Genomic DNA, 14,010 nt, shown 5'->3' on the forward strand with positions numbered 1-14,010 from the left:
AAAATTGTGAAGACACTAAAAGGCAGAAGTCACATTATTATTAGAATTTTCTAAGTTCTTGCCCTGAATTTAAACTAAATTATGAAAAAACAAGATATATGTTCTATACTAACACACTCCTCCAGGATTCTCTCCAGTAAGGTTTAATATAATAGTATGTTTTCTTCCTATGGAAAGTAGATGCAAATATCCAAGCAAATGTTTCTGAATCTTCCTTCCAGGAAAATAATCTGTGTGTGTACACACACACACACACACACACACCCCTACATATAGGTATACATGTATATACACATATGTAAAAATAAATATATATGTGCTCTTTAAAGTAAAAATTAAAGTCAATGTACCTAATATGTTTTGGTTTTTGCCCCATTTGCCAAAAATCATAGAACTAATTGTAGTGTCCAAATGTAAACCTATGCTTTATTATATAATCTTTTCAGAAATTTGTGGGGTTTAAACCTTAAAATATTTGAATTTTTAAAAATAAATAGGTAACCACCCCTCTCAGGTAAGGGCGCGATTGCCTAATTACTTGCAAGGTCAAGTCATAAACCCAGGTCCTCTCACCCACCCCAGGCGCCCCAGCCCACAGTGGTACAAGCCTCCACACTCTACACCTGTCCAGTCTAGATCTCTTTCACCCCCTTAAATAACACTCTAAACAACTTAGGCCTGGGCATAAAATTATGTTCAACCTTTGCTTGTCTCTCAGGACATTAGAGGTAAACCCAAAATAGATAAAGGGCTGCCTCTGACAGTTTTGCTCCAGTGGTTAGGAAGATCCTCGGGTTGTTACAGCTCACCACAGCTTGATGTGTCTGTCCTCCAAAGCCCGGTATGTTCAACTGTAAAAGTGGTATTTCAGATTCACACAAATTCATCAACTTTTTTCAGCCACTGGTCGAGCTCACAGTTAACATAAGGCCCTATTTGGATTACAGCAAGGGGGATGATTAAAGCAGACAGGTGAAAGATTAGTAGAGGAACAAGCTAAACATCCAGCTCTATTCTGATTGCTCTCATGTCTGCATCTCATGTCCATCTGCAAGCTGCTGCCCTGTGATGCTGTGGTCAAGTAAGAAGCAACCAAGCTCAAGGCCACAGCCTCCTGCTGCCACAGTACAGAAAATAAACAGTAGGGAAAGCTGGCTTGGGGCCAGAATGGTGAAATAGTGGGGTTTTCTGGGGGATAGCAGGCTTTTATTAGATACGTGAGAAGAGACTATGATCACACAGCCCTCTGGGTGACCCACCCCAAGAGGCAAGGGACACTTCATGTCAGCAGAGTGAAACAGACTCCTTGTCTCTTCAGATTTGAAATGGCTACTTTCTAGACCTTTCTATCACTCCATATAAGTAAACCAAGCCTCTCAGGGGCATCCTTGTTAAACAAGACAGAATTTGAACTTCTCCTTAGAGCTTTCTGGTAACATAATTTCCAATCCAGCGAGGATGCTGCACAAACCAGTGTAATGGTGGCAAAGCACAGAGAAAGAATACCAGGACCTGCGAGTTGTTACTTGTTCCAGTGGCTACTTCAAGCACATGGATTTTCTCTGTTTTAGTGTAATGGACATGAATTTTATCATATGGGAAAGTCATAAAGCCCTGAGTGTTTGGTTTCATGCTAGCCTTCTTTGTTGATAAAGTACAACAGTGATATAGGAATTTTTGGTTCAAGTTCCACAAATGTTATAATGCAAAGAAAATAAAACTAGATGTGGTTTGGTTACTTTGGGGTATAGAATAAGAACAAAAATAAATAAACAAAACCTCAAAGAACAAGTTTCTTGTGAGAGCATATAGATCTCCTCTCAATTCCAATAATTAACATTGGCCTCAGTAATTAGAGCCCACTGTCCAGTAAATCCAGTTGACAACCGTGGTAGCAGGAGGTTCTCTTGGCCAGGGTCTTTGTGTACCTGATGCCAAGCATCAGAAAAAGTCAGCAAATGGGGTTTGCGCGCACACATGCTTATGTGTGTGTGTGTGTGTGTGTGTGTGTGTGTGTGTAAGTGTTGATCTGGTAGACACCACTGTTACTAGTGTTACATGTCGTCAGCCAAGATGTAGAAACAGGCCCAAAGCAACAGCAGAAAAGGAAGCACACTGGACAGTAGCAACAGAAGAAAAGGATACAGTTTTGGATATAGGATGTCAGCCTATGGAGAAATGAACACCTCCTAAAATTATGCTCATGTGTATCTCTCTGTTATGGACTGAATAGGGTCTCCCAAAATTCATATGTTGGAGACCTAACCCCAGTACTACCTCAGAATGTGCCTATGTTTGGAGATAGAGCCTCTAATGGAGTAACTAAGGTAAAATAAGTTCGTATGGGTGAGCCCGAATCCAATATGACCGGTGACCAGTAAGAAGAGGAGATTAGGATGCAGCCACTCACACAGAGGGCCGGCCGTATGAAGGCAAATACTTAGGAGCCAAGGAGGGGGGTCTCAGAGGAAACCAACCCTGCCAACCTCTAAATTTCAGAATTCCAGTATCCAGAACTGTGAGGATACCAGTATCCGTTATTTAAGCCACCCAGTCTGTGGTACTTTGTTACAGCAGTTCTAGTAAATACAGTCTCCTTGACTGATTTCCTTCTAGATGCCCAGTGACTTCTTCCTGTGAATACAGTAAAGAACCTTCCAGGCATAACAATCACAGGCAGTGGCCTGGGCGACCTCTAGAGCAGGAAGGCCATTCCGGGGGCAGGTGGAGGAGGTGATCCTTTCTCCTAAATCTGCCATAACCCTGGATTCACAGAGAACAGAAGCCCAGATGTTACAGAAACCACTTCTCTAAATTAGCCTTCCCTGAGTTGTTCTGCTATCCCAAGTCCATCAGATCCTTTTAGCTGGTCATGATTTTAACAGAGGAAAGCCACTAAAAATACATCTTTCTCAAGAGATAAGAATGTGTTTCTGTTATTGGAAGTAAGGCCTGACTTCTGTGTTGTAATACAAGCGACACGATTATTTCTGTTTCGGTGACAAAAAAGAGCCCTCTTGAAGAATTGTGAAGCATTTACAAACATAAGCAAGTCAAATGAAAATAACAAAGATTTTTTTCTCCAACTGTATATCCTTTTATGTGATTTCTTTACCATGCTTCATTTTTCTCTCTTAGGGAAGATGTGAGTACACATGTATAGTACTAAGAAAACAATTACCTCCTTAGTAGCAAAATATACCTGCATAAATTCTATGAGATTAGACTGCTTGAGAGATTTAATAACATTATTGAAGAAATTATGTGCATAACAAATGAAAAGCCAATCAAACAGACCAATAAAGGATGTAAAGTTGCCCTTTGCTTCCAATTGCAAACATCAAAAGCTCACATTCAAATATCCATCCTTTCTAATCATTTTCTGTGGAAGGCAATATTGAGTGGCAAACTCAACTGATATTCAAGCCCCATCCTTCTTCTGTCTTCACTAGAGTCATAAACATCAAATACTTTCTAATCTCCTTTGCAATTCAGAGGAGGCAAGGGCTGTACAATGAAATGAAAGCAAAAGTCTCTGGTGTGGGGAGGGGAGTGGCTTCTAAAAAAGTGTTTGGATCCTCGATAAAAAAAAATTGATGGAATTGCATTATCCCTTTTTCTTTCTTCCTCTCTTCAATATGCATGTGATGCTTGGAACTGTGCAGCCTTGTTGTGATTAAGAGGTACACTGCATACATATGAATATCATTTCATTAATGATAATCTAATGAAAAAAAAGAGAAAAAAGAATATTGAGTCTTGATGGCATTGTGTTGAGAAACTGAATCTAACACTGACAACTGTTAGCCTCCAGCTTTTCTATTATATAAGAAAACTAAACCTTAATCAGTTTAAAGGCACTGTTTGTTGAACATTCTGCTCCATTCAACTACAGCTATTCCTGACTAATTATTGTCCCTAGTTACTGACTCACCCTATTCCCTGTGTCAGGACTCTGTATCTTTGCCTGTTCTCATGCTCCTGACAATGCCTCCTCAATGTGGAAAGCAAAAACAAAACAAAACAAAATAAAACAACCCTGTTCCGACAGTTGGCTTCCCATAATACAACTTTTTAATGGCTTAGCCAAATTATGCACTCTGGTCAAGAAGCATCAACAGTTTCTCCAACAAAACTGTTCTTTCCCTCTGCCATGAGAATGCCACCAAAGTGGCTTATCCTTCAATGTGTCCACAAAATGAGGAGACACATGGAGAAGAGACACTGCAGCCAACTCGTGGTAACTCATCTGCAGGATGAGTGAGCTCTAGGGGTTACTTGTTACCACGGTTTTTTTACAGAGCAGACAAAATAGCAGAAATGGGTGTAGCCATGTGCTATGCTTTGTCCAGTGGATTACGACCTAAAGCAACATCAGTAGGCAAACAGACAGACTCTCCGAGAAATTATACCAGCTTTTGTTATTTTCCCTTTGCCATGAGAATAGCTTATCTGGGTCACAGAATGAGAAGAAATTAGAACAAAGCTACAACAGCCAACCTACGATGGGTAATGTGAATGAAAAATAAATGTTACTGTAATCAGTGGGGTTATTTTGGTTTAGGCTGTCACAGCAAAGCTAAATAGATGTATAAATTTTCAAATTTTCATTCTCCTTTTTATCAGTCTTTCTTTTAAGCCCCAGCTTTTATGTCCTAGTCCCAAAGCAGCAGTCAGAGGACATAGGGTCACACAGCCCTGGGCTGACCTCTGATGTACCACTTAACAGCTACCTGGTGACTTGCCAATAAAATAAATACAATAAGAAGATAACATGATATTTCTCAAAGGATGTTATGTGTAACCTAATTTCTTCAGGAAATTAATGTTGCTAAAAAAAAGAGATGATCCATGATCAACTAAGTTTGGCAGGTATTGGACCAAAGAAAATCAAGAAAGTTTATTACTATAAGGTTTCTCAGAGCTTTTTTTTTAACTTTATTTTTTAATATTTTATTTATTTGTCTTTAGAGGGGAAGGGAAGGAGGGAGGAAGAGAAACATCAATGTATGGTTGCTTATTGTGCACCCCCTGCTGGGAACTGGCGTGCAACCCAGGCATGTGCCCTGACTGGGAATTGAACCATGATTGTCTGGTTCACAGGCCCATGCTCAATCTACTGAGCTACACCAGCCAGGGCTCAGAGCTTTTAATATGTTGATGTGTACTGCGATTCTTGAAAACAAGACTTCGGTTTGCAGGTCTGCTAGACTTTCTTTTGTGTTAAGACAACTTCTACTTAAGAACAGCTCTGAGGACCCAGATTTTACACAAAGTAATTTGGAACACAGTGAGATAATGGGTACGAAAGAAGACCTTGTACAACCTTAGCCTCGAAGAGACTATGCAGCTGTGCTCATAAGATGCCGCTGTTTTGAGACCAATGTGCAGAAAGAGCCATGGGCCTGTCCATGGGGAGGTTGGTGTCCAGCCCATGCTCTAAGCAGCAAGTGGCTCTTCCCACGAAAGTGGCCTAAAAAGTACCCGTAGCCAAACCTGACAGAGAAAGCTGATTGTGCAAAGGCAATTTAGTGTGCCAAATACGAGGGAAATCTGAATGGTGCAGGAGACAGTAAGCACTAGGACTTTGAAGAGATTTTCATAAACTAGTAGGAAAGCCATCATTTTGCAGAGTCTCTTGAAGGGACACATGCCTTCCATAGAAATGTCATTGTAAAAAAACTCAGTTTTTTCAACCACATTTCAAGCAAATATATAATGAAAGACCAAGAGTTCTCTGCAATTAACAGGGCCCTGAAAGCTGAAAAGGTCATCCCACTAGATAAAGTATGTGATAAGGGGCATTAGACATAGAAGAGGAACCTAGAAACTGGAAGATGAAGAAAGAAAAAGGGTGTAGAAGGAGTAAAAAGAATGAGAAAGAGGAGGCTACTCAAACCAAATTGTAAGACCAGCTCAACAAGTGCAGATATCTTTAAGAAAAAAGAACTGGCAAGTTCTATGAGACCCCATTAGATATTCTTTATAGTGAATGTGTAGACTTCTCCCCCAAAGTGGATATAATTCTGGAGAGAGTAGAGGAGGGAGGTGTCTGGTTTCCTTTTGTACATCCCACTCTAGCCTCGTGGCAGTAGCTAGATCCCAACTGAGGTCAAACTGGTGGTGTTTACCTTGGGGTGGCAGGGTGTTGATGACAAATTAAAATGATTGCCTTGGAAAAACAAGATTATGATGGAATTTAAGGTCCAAAAGCCAAGGTAAGGATAAACATGAGAAAGGATATACTCAGGTCACCAGCAAGACATACTGAAATTAGGATGAAATTAGGTATACCACCTTGGCTGGTGTAGCTTAGTGGATTGAGCACTGGCCTGCAGACCAAAGGGTTGCTGGTTCAATTCCCAGTCAGGGCACCTGCCTGGGTTGCAGGCCAGGTCCCCTGGGGAGGGCACATGAGAGGCAACCACACATTAATGTTCCTCTCCCTTTCTCCTTCCCTTCCCCTCTCTCTGAAAATCAATAAATAAATATTTATAAAAAGAAATTAGTTATACCAAGAGGCCTACAGAAATAGTTCAGTATGAAGACTATTTAAGTGAGTACATGCTAGAGCTCCCACTTTCATGATATTTGGAGTATTAGGTGGGGGCAGGCACGGGGCAGTGTGTGGAGCTATGATGTTTGATCAGCATAGTTTAAAGGAACAATTTTCTCCTTTGCCTATAGTTACACATTAAAGCAATACTTCCTTGAGGTCATGTCTTAGGGGTGAGGGAGAAACATAACTTTCCTCTACTTATTTTTGGTTCTTGAAAATCAGACTAAGAAAAGGCAAATCAATGAGAGAACAATAAGCTGAAGTTTATTACCGTGCACAGTGCATACACACGGGCACACTCAGAGATGAACAACTCAAAGGGGTGGTTGGAACTTGGGCTTAGATAACATAGTAACAAAAGAAGGATAACTTTCCAGAGAAGTAACAAGACAGAAGGAAAGAACTTTGAGCTTCTAAGGACTGCAAACAATGGGCAGGCGAATATGGGGAAACTATTGGTGGACAAGTGCTCGTTTAAGCAAAAATTGTTGTGTAGTTTTCTCTGGTCCCATCTCTACACTGATAAAAGTCTAAAGTTTTATCCAGTGATTAACTCGTCCTTCCTGGTAGAGAGGGAAAGTGGGACACCTTTGCAGAGCTATGTCCTACTTTTCAGGACATTGAGGAAGACAAAGAGCTATTCTTGTATTTGCTTCTTCTCAGGTGCTTTCAGCTCAAAATAATTCTTCTGTCAAAGTGGCATATTTTGGGGTGGCATATTTTGCTACCTTTTTCTGCCTAAAGAGTATGAAGGATTTGTCAAAGCATGAGCAGCTTTCTCTGTATGGAGGGCAGCATAGTTCCCCCTACACCCAATACATCATTGCACATCCTGGACTATTGAAGAATTTTTTATACTGATGATATTTTCATAGTGAGACAAGCTGAAATGAGTTTCCCACTTGCCCTAACTATGAATTCAAGTTCAATTATAGCAAGACTTCCTCTTTTCCCATCTCTTTGCTTTCTGCCCACACCTACCTTGCCCGTGCCCCTGTCCCAGTGGATGGACAGTTTGTTTAGCTAGAGCATCAATGCTGTACCCCAGGCATCAATGTCCCAGTTAGCATAAAAGTACAGAGAGACTGTGCTATGAGGGAGGAGCAACAGAAGGCAGAGAAAGGTCACGTTGTTCGCAGCTGCTCAGCTAAGAAGGAGGCAAAGGGTCAAAGTCTCTCCAGGGATCACAATAAATGCAGCCTCTCTTTACCATTCAGGGGAAGATGACAGGGACAGAAACTACCTAGTATCGATAATGGAGAAAAAGAGGAAGACTTGAGAGCTGGGACTTTAGGACATTCATGCAAAATGACTCCATGAAATAAAGAGACTGACTGAGAATCAGATGGCACTGTATTTTCACAGTGCACCAACAATTCTCAATAATGCTGGTGACAAAATACTTCTCTACACAACATCTTTTTTTTTTTAGATTCCACATGTATGTGAAATCATATGATATTTGTCTTTCTTTTTTTTTAAAGATTTTATTTATTTATTTACCTTTAGAGGGGAAGGGGAGAGGGAGAGAAACATCAATGTATGGTTGCTTTTTGTGCGTCCCCTGCTGGGAGTTGGCCTGCAGGGAACTGGCCTGCAACCCAGGTATGTGCCCTGACTGGGAATCGAACTGCGATCCTCTGGTTCGCAGGCACAACATCTTTTTTTAATCTAAATTCTAAATTACTGTTATACTTGCCATTGTTTTTTTAAATTGTGATAAAATACACATAAAAGGTCCCATCTTAACCATGTTTTTAAAATCCTCACTTGAAGATGTATTTCTCTTTTTAGAAAGAGAGAAAGGGAGCAGAGAGAGAGAGAGAGAGAGATTAGTTGTTTCCCATAGGTGTCCTAACTGGGGATCAAACCCGCAACCTTTCAGAGAATAGGACAATGCTCCAACCAGCCAAGGCCATCTTAACCATTTTGAAGTGGACAGTTCAGTTAGGCAGCAAGTGCCTTCAGATTGTTGTACAACCATCACCACCATCCACCTCCAGAACACTCTTGCAAACATGAAACTGTACACCCATTAAACACGAACTCCCCATTCCCTTCTCCCTCCAGCCCCTAGCAACCAGCCACCATTCCACTTTCTGTTTCTCTGAGTCTGACTATTCTAAGTACTCACATAAGTGGAATTATACAACATTTGTCCTTTTGTGACTGGCTTATTTACTTAACGTAATGTCCTCAAGGTTTATCTATGTTGTAGAATGTGCCTGAATTTCTGTCCTTTTTAAGGCTGAATATTATTTTATTATATGTGTCTATTGCATTCTGTTCATTTATTCATTTGTCAATGGAAATTTGGGTTGCTTCCACTTTTAACAATTATGAATAATGCTGTTAGGAATACAGGTGTACACTTATTTCTTCAAGACTTGACTTTTAATTCTTTTGGGTATATCCTCATAAGTGAAATTAGTGAATAATATGGTAATTTTATTTTCAATCTTTTGAGTAACTACCATACTATTTTCCATAGCAGCCACACAATTTGTCATTCCCACTAACATACATTAAGGTTTCAATTTCTCCACATTCTTACCAACACTTTATTTATTCTCTGGTTGTTATTTTTTTTTTAATAATAGCTATCCTAGTGAATATAAGGCAATATCTTATTTTGGTTTTGATTTGCATTTTCCTAATGACTAGCAATATTGAGCATTTTTTCATGTGTTAATTGGTCATTTTATATCTTCTCTTGAAGAAATATCTATTCAAATCCTGTACCCATTTCTTAAAAATGTTTGTTTATTGGTTTTGAGAGAGAGAAAGAGAAACATCAATTTGTGTTCCATTTATTTATGCATTCATTGGTTGATTCTTGTATGTGCCCTGACTAGGGATCAAATCCACAAACTTGGCAGAGTGGGACAATGCTCTGACCAACTGAAATGCCTGCCTAGAAACTTTCACCCAGTTTTTAATTGATTTATTTGGTTTGGGGTGTTGAGTTGTTGAATTTTAATACTTTGAATATACATATTTGAAGTCAGCATGTTTTTATTACTTATCCTTTACTAAACATTGCATTATACAAAGAAGCTAATCCACAAAACTCCTAGCCATTTGTTAATTTTCAACACATGTAGACTCAACTACTCAATTCTTTTGGACAATATATTTATAACAGTTAAGAAATATCCAGATTACTTCAGGTGCAGTTTAGTTCTCCGACCCTTAAAGAATAACACGTTCCTGCACTTAAATAATATATTTTAACTAAACACTGATAGAACAATGATTGTAAAACCAAAGGAGAACTTGAGTTACTTCAATTCTGCTACCCTGTGTGACAATTTGGAGTTTTTATTGACCTCTGAATTTTAAAACAGGGATTGAAACAGCATTTTTCTTGCAAGTGCAAATTGTGCTTATGCAAAAAAAGTTTACTGAATTTGAATAATATCTTTAAATTTGTGTCATATTATTTCCATTACCGTGTATCCCCCATACACCCCTCCACCTCTTCGCAATCACTACCCTGTTGTCCATATCCGTGAGTCCTTTTTCCTTTTTACTCAATCCCTCCACCCACTAACTACTTCCCCACCAATAGCTGTCATCCTGCTCTCTATGAGTCTGTCTCTATTTTTAGTTCAGTTTGTTCATTAGATTCCACATATAAGTGAAATTATATGATACCTGTCTTTCTCTGACTGGTTTATTTCACTTAGCATAATGCTCTCTAGGTCCATCCGTGCTGTTGCAAAGGGTAAAATTTTCTTTTCTTTTTTAATGGCTGAGTAGCATTCCATTGCATAAATGTCCCATAGTTTTTTTACATTTTGTTTTTATTGTTAAAGAATTCATCGAAGCCCTGGCTGGTGGAGCTCAGTGGATTGAGCGCGGGCCTGCAAACCAGACGATCACGGTTCGATTCCCAGTCAGGGCACAAGCCTGGGTTGCAGGCCAGTTCCTGGCAGAGACCAGTTCCCAGCAGGGGATGCACAAGAAGCAACCATACATTGATGCTTCTCTTCCTCTCCCCTTCCCCTCTAAAGATAAATAAATATTTTTTTTAAAAGAATCAATCGAGAGCCCCGGCTGGTGTAGCTCAGTGGGTTGAGCACAGGCTGTGAACCAAAGGGTCACCAGTTCAATTCCCAGTCAGGGCACATGCCTGGGTTGCAGGCCAGGTCCCCTGTGGGGGGCACATGAGAGGCAACCACACGTTGATGTTTCTCTCCTTCTCTTTCTCCTTCCCTTGCCTGCTTCTAAAAGTAAATAAAGTCTTAAAAATAAATAAATAAATATTTTTAAAACTTAAAAAAAGAACTAATCAAGAAAAGAAAGTATAATATTGTTATGGTTATCTATTATATTATATTTTTATTATATAAAATTTTATTTTATATTACTTTTATTGGCATAATTAAGGAGATTCAATAAAATATAATGTTTATTGTCCACATTTTTTCTGCCCATTATTACTATTTATGTTATTTGAAGATCATTTCTGAAAATAAGTTTATCATCTAAAGATGTTACAAGTGGCCCCCACACTAGCTACGTCACCCCCTTCCATAGACATCACCCTGTCCTTACTGCTCAGGGTGGCAGTGGTGACTATGATGTACCCTGGGCAGAGCTGTCCTTGTCACAGAACAAAAGAGTATAGTGGAGTCACAAATGTTCAAAAGTCCCCCAGTAAATTACCTTTGGCATGGTTAAAATCATTAGTTTGGCAGAAGGATGTTTTACATTAGTTCAACGACAAGGGAATGAGGCAGAAGAGGGTGAGGAAGCAGCTTTAACACAAATGCTCTCTGCGTCATAGTGGTGTCTTCCATAAATGGCTCCCATTGAACATCCTTTATGAAAAGGGTTCTTCACCTGAACCATGGGTTAAACTGCACAGAGTGTGTTCAGTTCCGAGGTGCTTAGTCTGGAAAGATTAGCAGGACCTGGCACATGCAGTGTCTCTCAGGCCCACCAGACACAAAGAGGAGGCTGTCAGGACAGCCGCCTCTCTCTTTGGAGAGCAACGTTCACGTTGGCCGGAACTTCCTGGTGGCTGGTGGCTGCGTGAAAGTTGTTAAATGTTGAGCTCAGGTTGCCAGCATTAACTTTCCCCATCCTTTCAGTTGGCTTTGGGGAGTAAAAAATCAGTGTGTTTCCTTAAAACTAGAGCTGTCATAGGCACCTTTCCAAACTAGTCACTTCCCCTTTCTGTTCCACAGAAACCCTTTCTGCCAAGGATCTGAATTGCCCTTTCCTTCCAAAAGAAAATGTGCTTTCTGCATTTGGCTGCTCTTAGAACTCAGGTGAGGGAGGTAAAATCCGTGCATTATTTAAACCCAAAACCAAAACTGGATATCTTTTAGTCATATAAGATTCTACTGAACCCAATTCACTGCTTAATTTTATATTGCAGTGTAACAAACAAGAAAAGAGTGCAAAAATTCCAGGTGAACAGCCTGACAAATTGTCACAGACAGAACCTAGCCTTGGAACCAACCCTAGGTCAAGAAAGAGAATACAGTACTACCATGCACGTAGATCTCTCAGGTCCCCTTCTTGTCCCTGTTTCCCAGCCAGGGTAACCACTATCCTTGCTTCTACCATTAAAGGTAAATTTTGCCTGCATTGAACACAGTGTTTTGTTGTATGTACTGTAGTGCATTGGATGCTTTAACCATAACATTATGCACATAAAATTCATTATACTGTATATGTTCATTTAGTCTTCTTGCTGTAGAGTATTCCACTGTAGAAATATAGCACAATAAATTGATCGATTCTACTATTGATAAGCATTTAGAATGTTTCAGTCTGGAGTTATTACAAATCATTCACAAATATGCATATTCATCTGAATAATAGGCATCTATCTGGGAGTAAAATTTCTAGCTCATAGGATACGGTATGTTCATCTTTTACAGACACTACCAAACAGTTTACCAAAGTGGTTGTATCATTTTACACTCTCAGTGTAGTCATGTGGCCCAATGCCTAGTGGCATTGAATTGTACTGTAGTTTGATTTTTCCTGATAACTAATATAATTGAGGGACTTCTCATATGCTTATTGAAATTTCTAAAATCCTCTTTAAATACCTGTTCAAGTCTTTTGCTCATTTTTCTATTAGGTTTTCTACTTTTTTTCTTATTGGTTTTTACTGTAAGAAACAAAGGATATGAATGGATCCCCTGTCAGACAGATGTATTGCAAGTATCTTCTCACATCGCATGGCTTGTCTTCTCATACTCTTAGTTTTATATTTTAATAAACAGAAGTTCTTAGTTTGAATGTAAACCACCTTAGCAGTTTTTTTTCTTTATAGTTGCCCTATTCTGTGTCCAGTTTGTTAAATTTTTTGCCTTCTCTAAAAATCTGACCTATTATTGACCTCCTACCCAGAATTGGGTGCTGCGGCTAAGTACCTCACTTGGAACCTGTTGCTTTCTTCGGTGATCCTTTTGAACTCAATTTGTCCTCTCCCTTTCCCCTAAAAATACATAACAGCACAGCCAATGGTATTTAATTCCACAGTCTGACTACCTTACTTTGTAAGGCACATAAAAATCTCCCAGCATAGTACTGAAAGCCCTCTCTTGAACCTTTTACAAATGTGATATTTCAGATCAGTTGTATCAGATGAAGAGAAAATTGCCATTCTGGACCCACTGCTCTGGAGCATGTGCCTATTGCTACTTTTTTCTATGTAAGAAGTAATTGTCCCTACAATGACAGAAACTGCCAACAGGCAAGTTCTTCATGATTTTTGTTTTACTTTAATGTTCTTCCTTAGTAATGAGTTTTGAGATTTTGATACACAATCAACTATACTAAAACAAATCAAATAACATTTGTGGTACCAAAAAAAGTGCATGGGTTCGGAAGGAAAAAAAATTTGCACCAACCTGAATTGTGATCATTTGCTTTTTATTAGCCAGTGGGGGAACTATACAACTTCAGTTTTCTACACTTTGTTTCCTTCCCTGTGAAAGGAAGACAGTAACAATTACTTCATAGAGTCTAGAGGAGGCTTAAGTGAGATCATTTGTCTGAAAATATTTGCATAATCTAAAACACATGCACAGAATAAAAACTGCCCATGTTATTACTGCAAATAGTTAGACATTTTAAACACTTAAATTAATTAGGTTGGTAATAACAACTAACACTTATTGAACTATGTAGATGAGGCACTGTTTTAAATATTTTACAGGTCTTAACCCACATAAGTCCCTCAACAACCCACAAGGTAGTTTCTGTTAATAAACTCATTCCCAGAGGCACAGAAAGATTTAGTAGCTCAGTGCAGGTCACACAGCTAGTGAGAGTAAAAGACTACTAACTCAAGCAGTCGGCTGCAGAGTCTACCCACTTAAAGGAATTACGTGATGCCCACGGCCTTGAGCTTAATGGATAGAGGAGCGTCCCAGTTCTGTGATGAATACATTGAGAGGAATATGAAGTTTCCTGTCAAATGC

Source organism: Sturnira hondurensis, unplaced genomic scaffold (genome assembly GCF_014824575.4).
Source record: "Sturnira hondurensis isolate 20B ecotype Veracruz unplaced genomic scaffold, ASM1482457v3 Scaffold0020080, whole genome shotgun sequence".
Lineage (NCBI taxonomy): Eukaryota > Metazoa > Chordata > Mammalia > Chiroptera > Phyllostomidae > Sturnira > Sturnira hondurensis.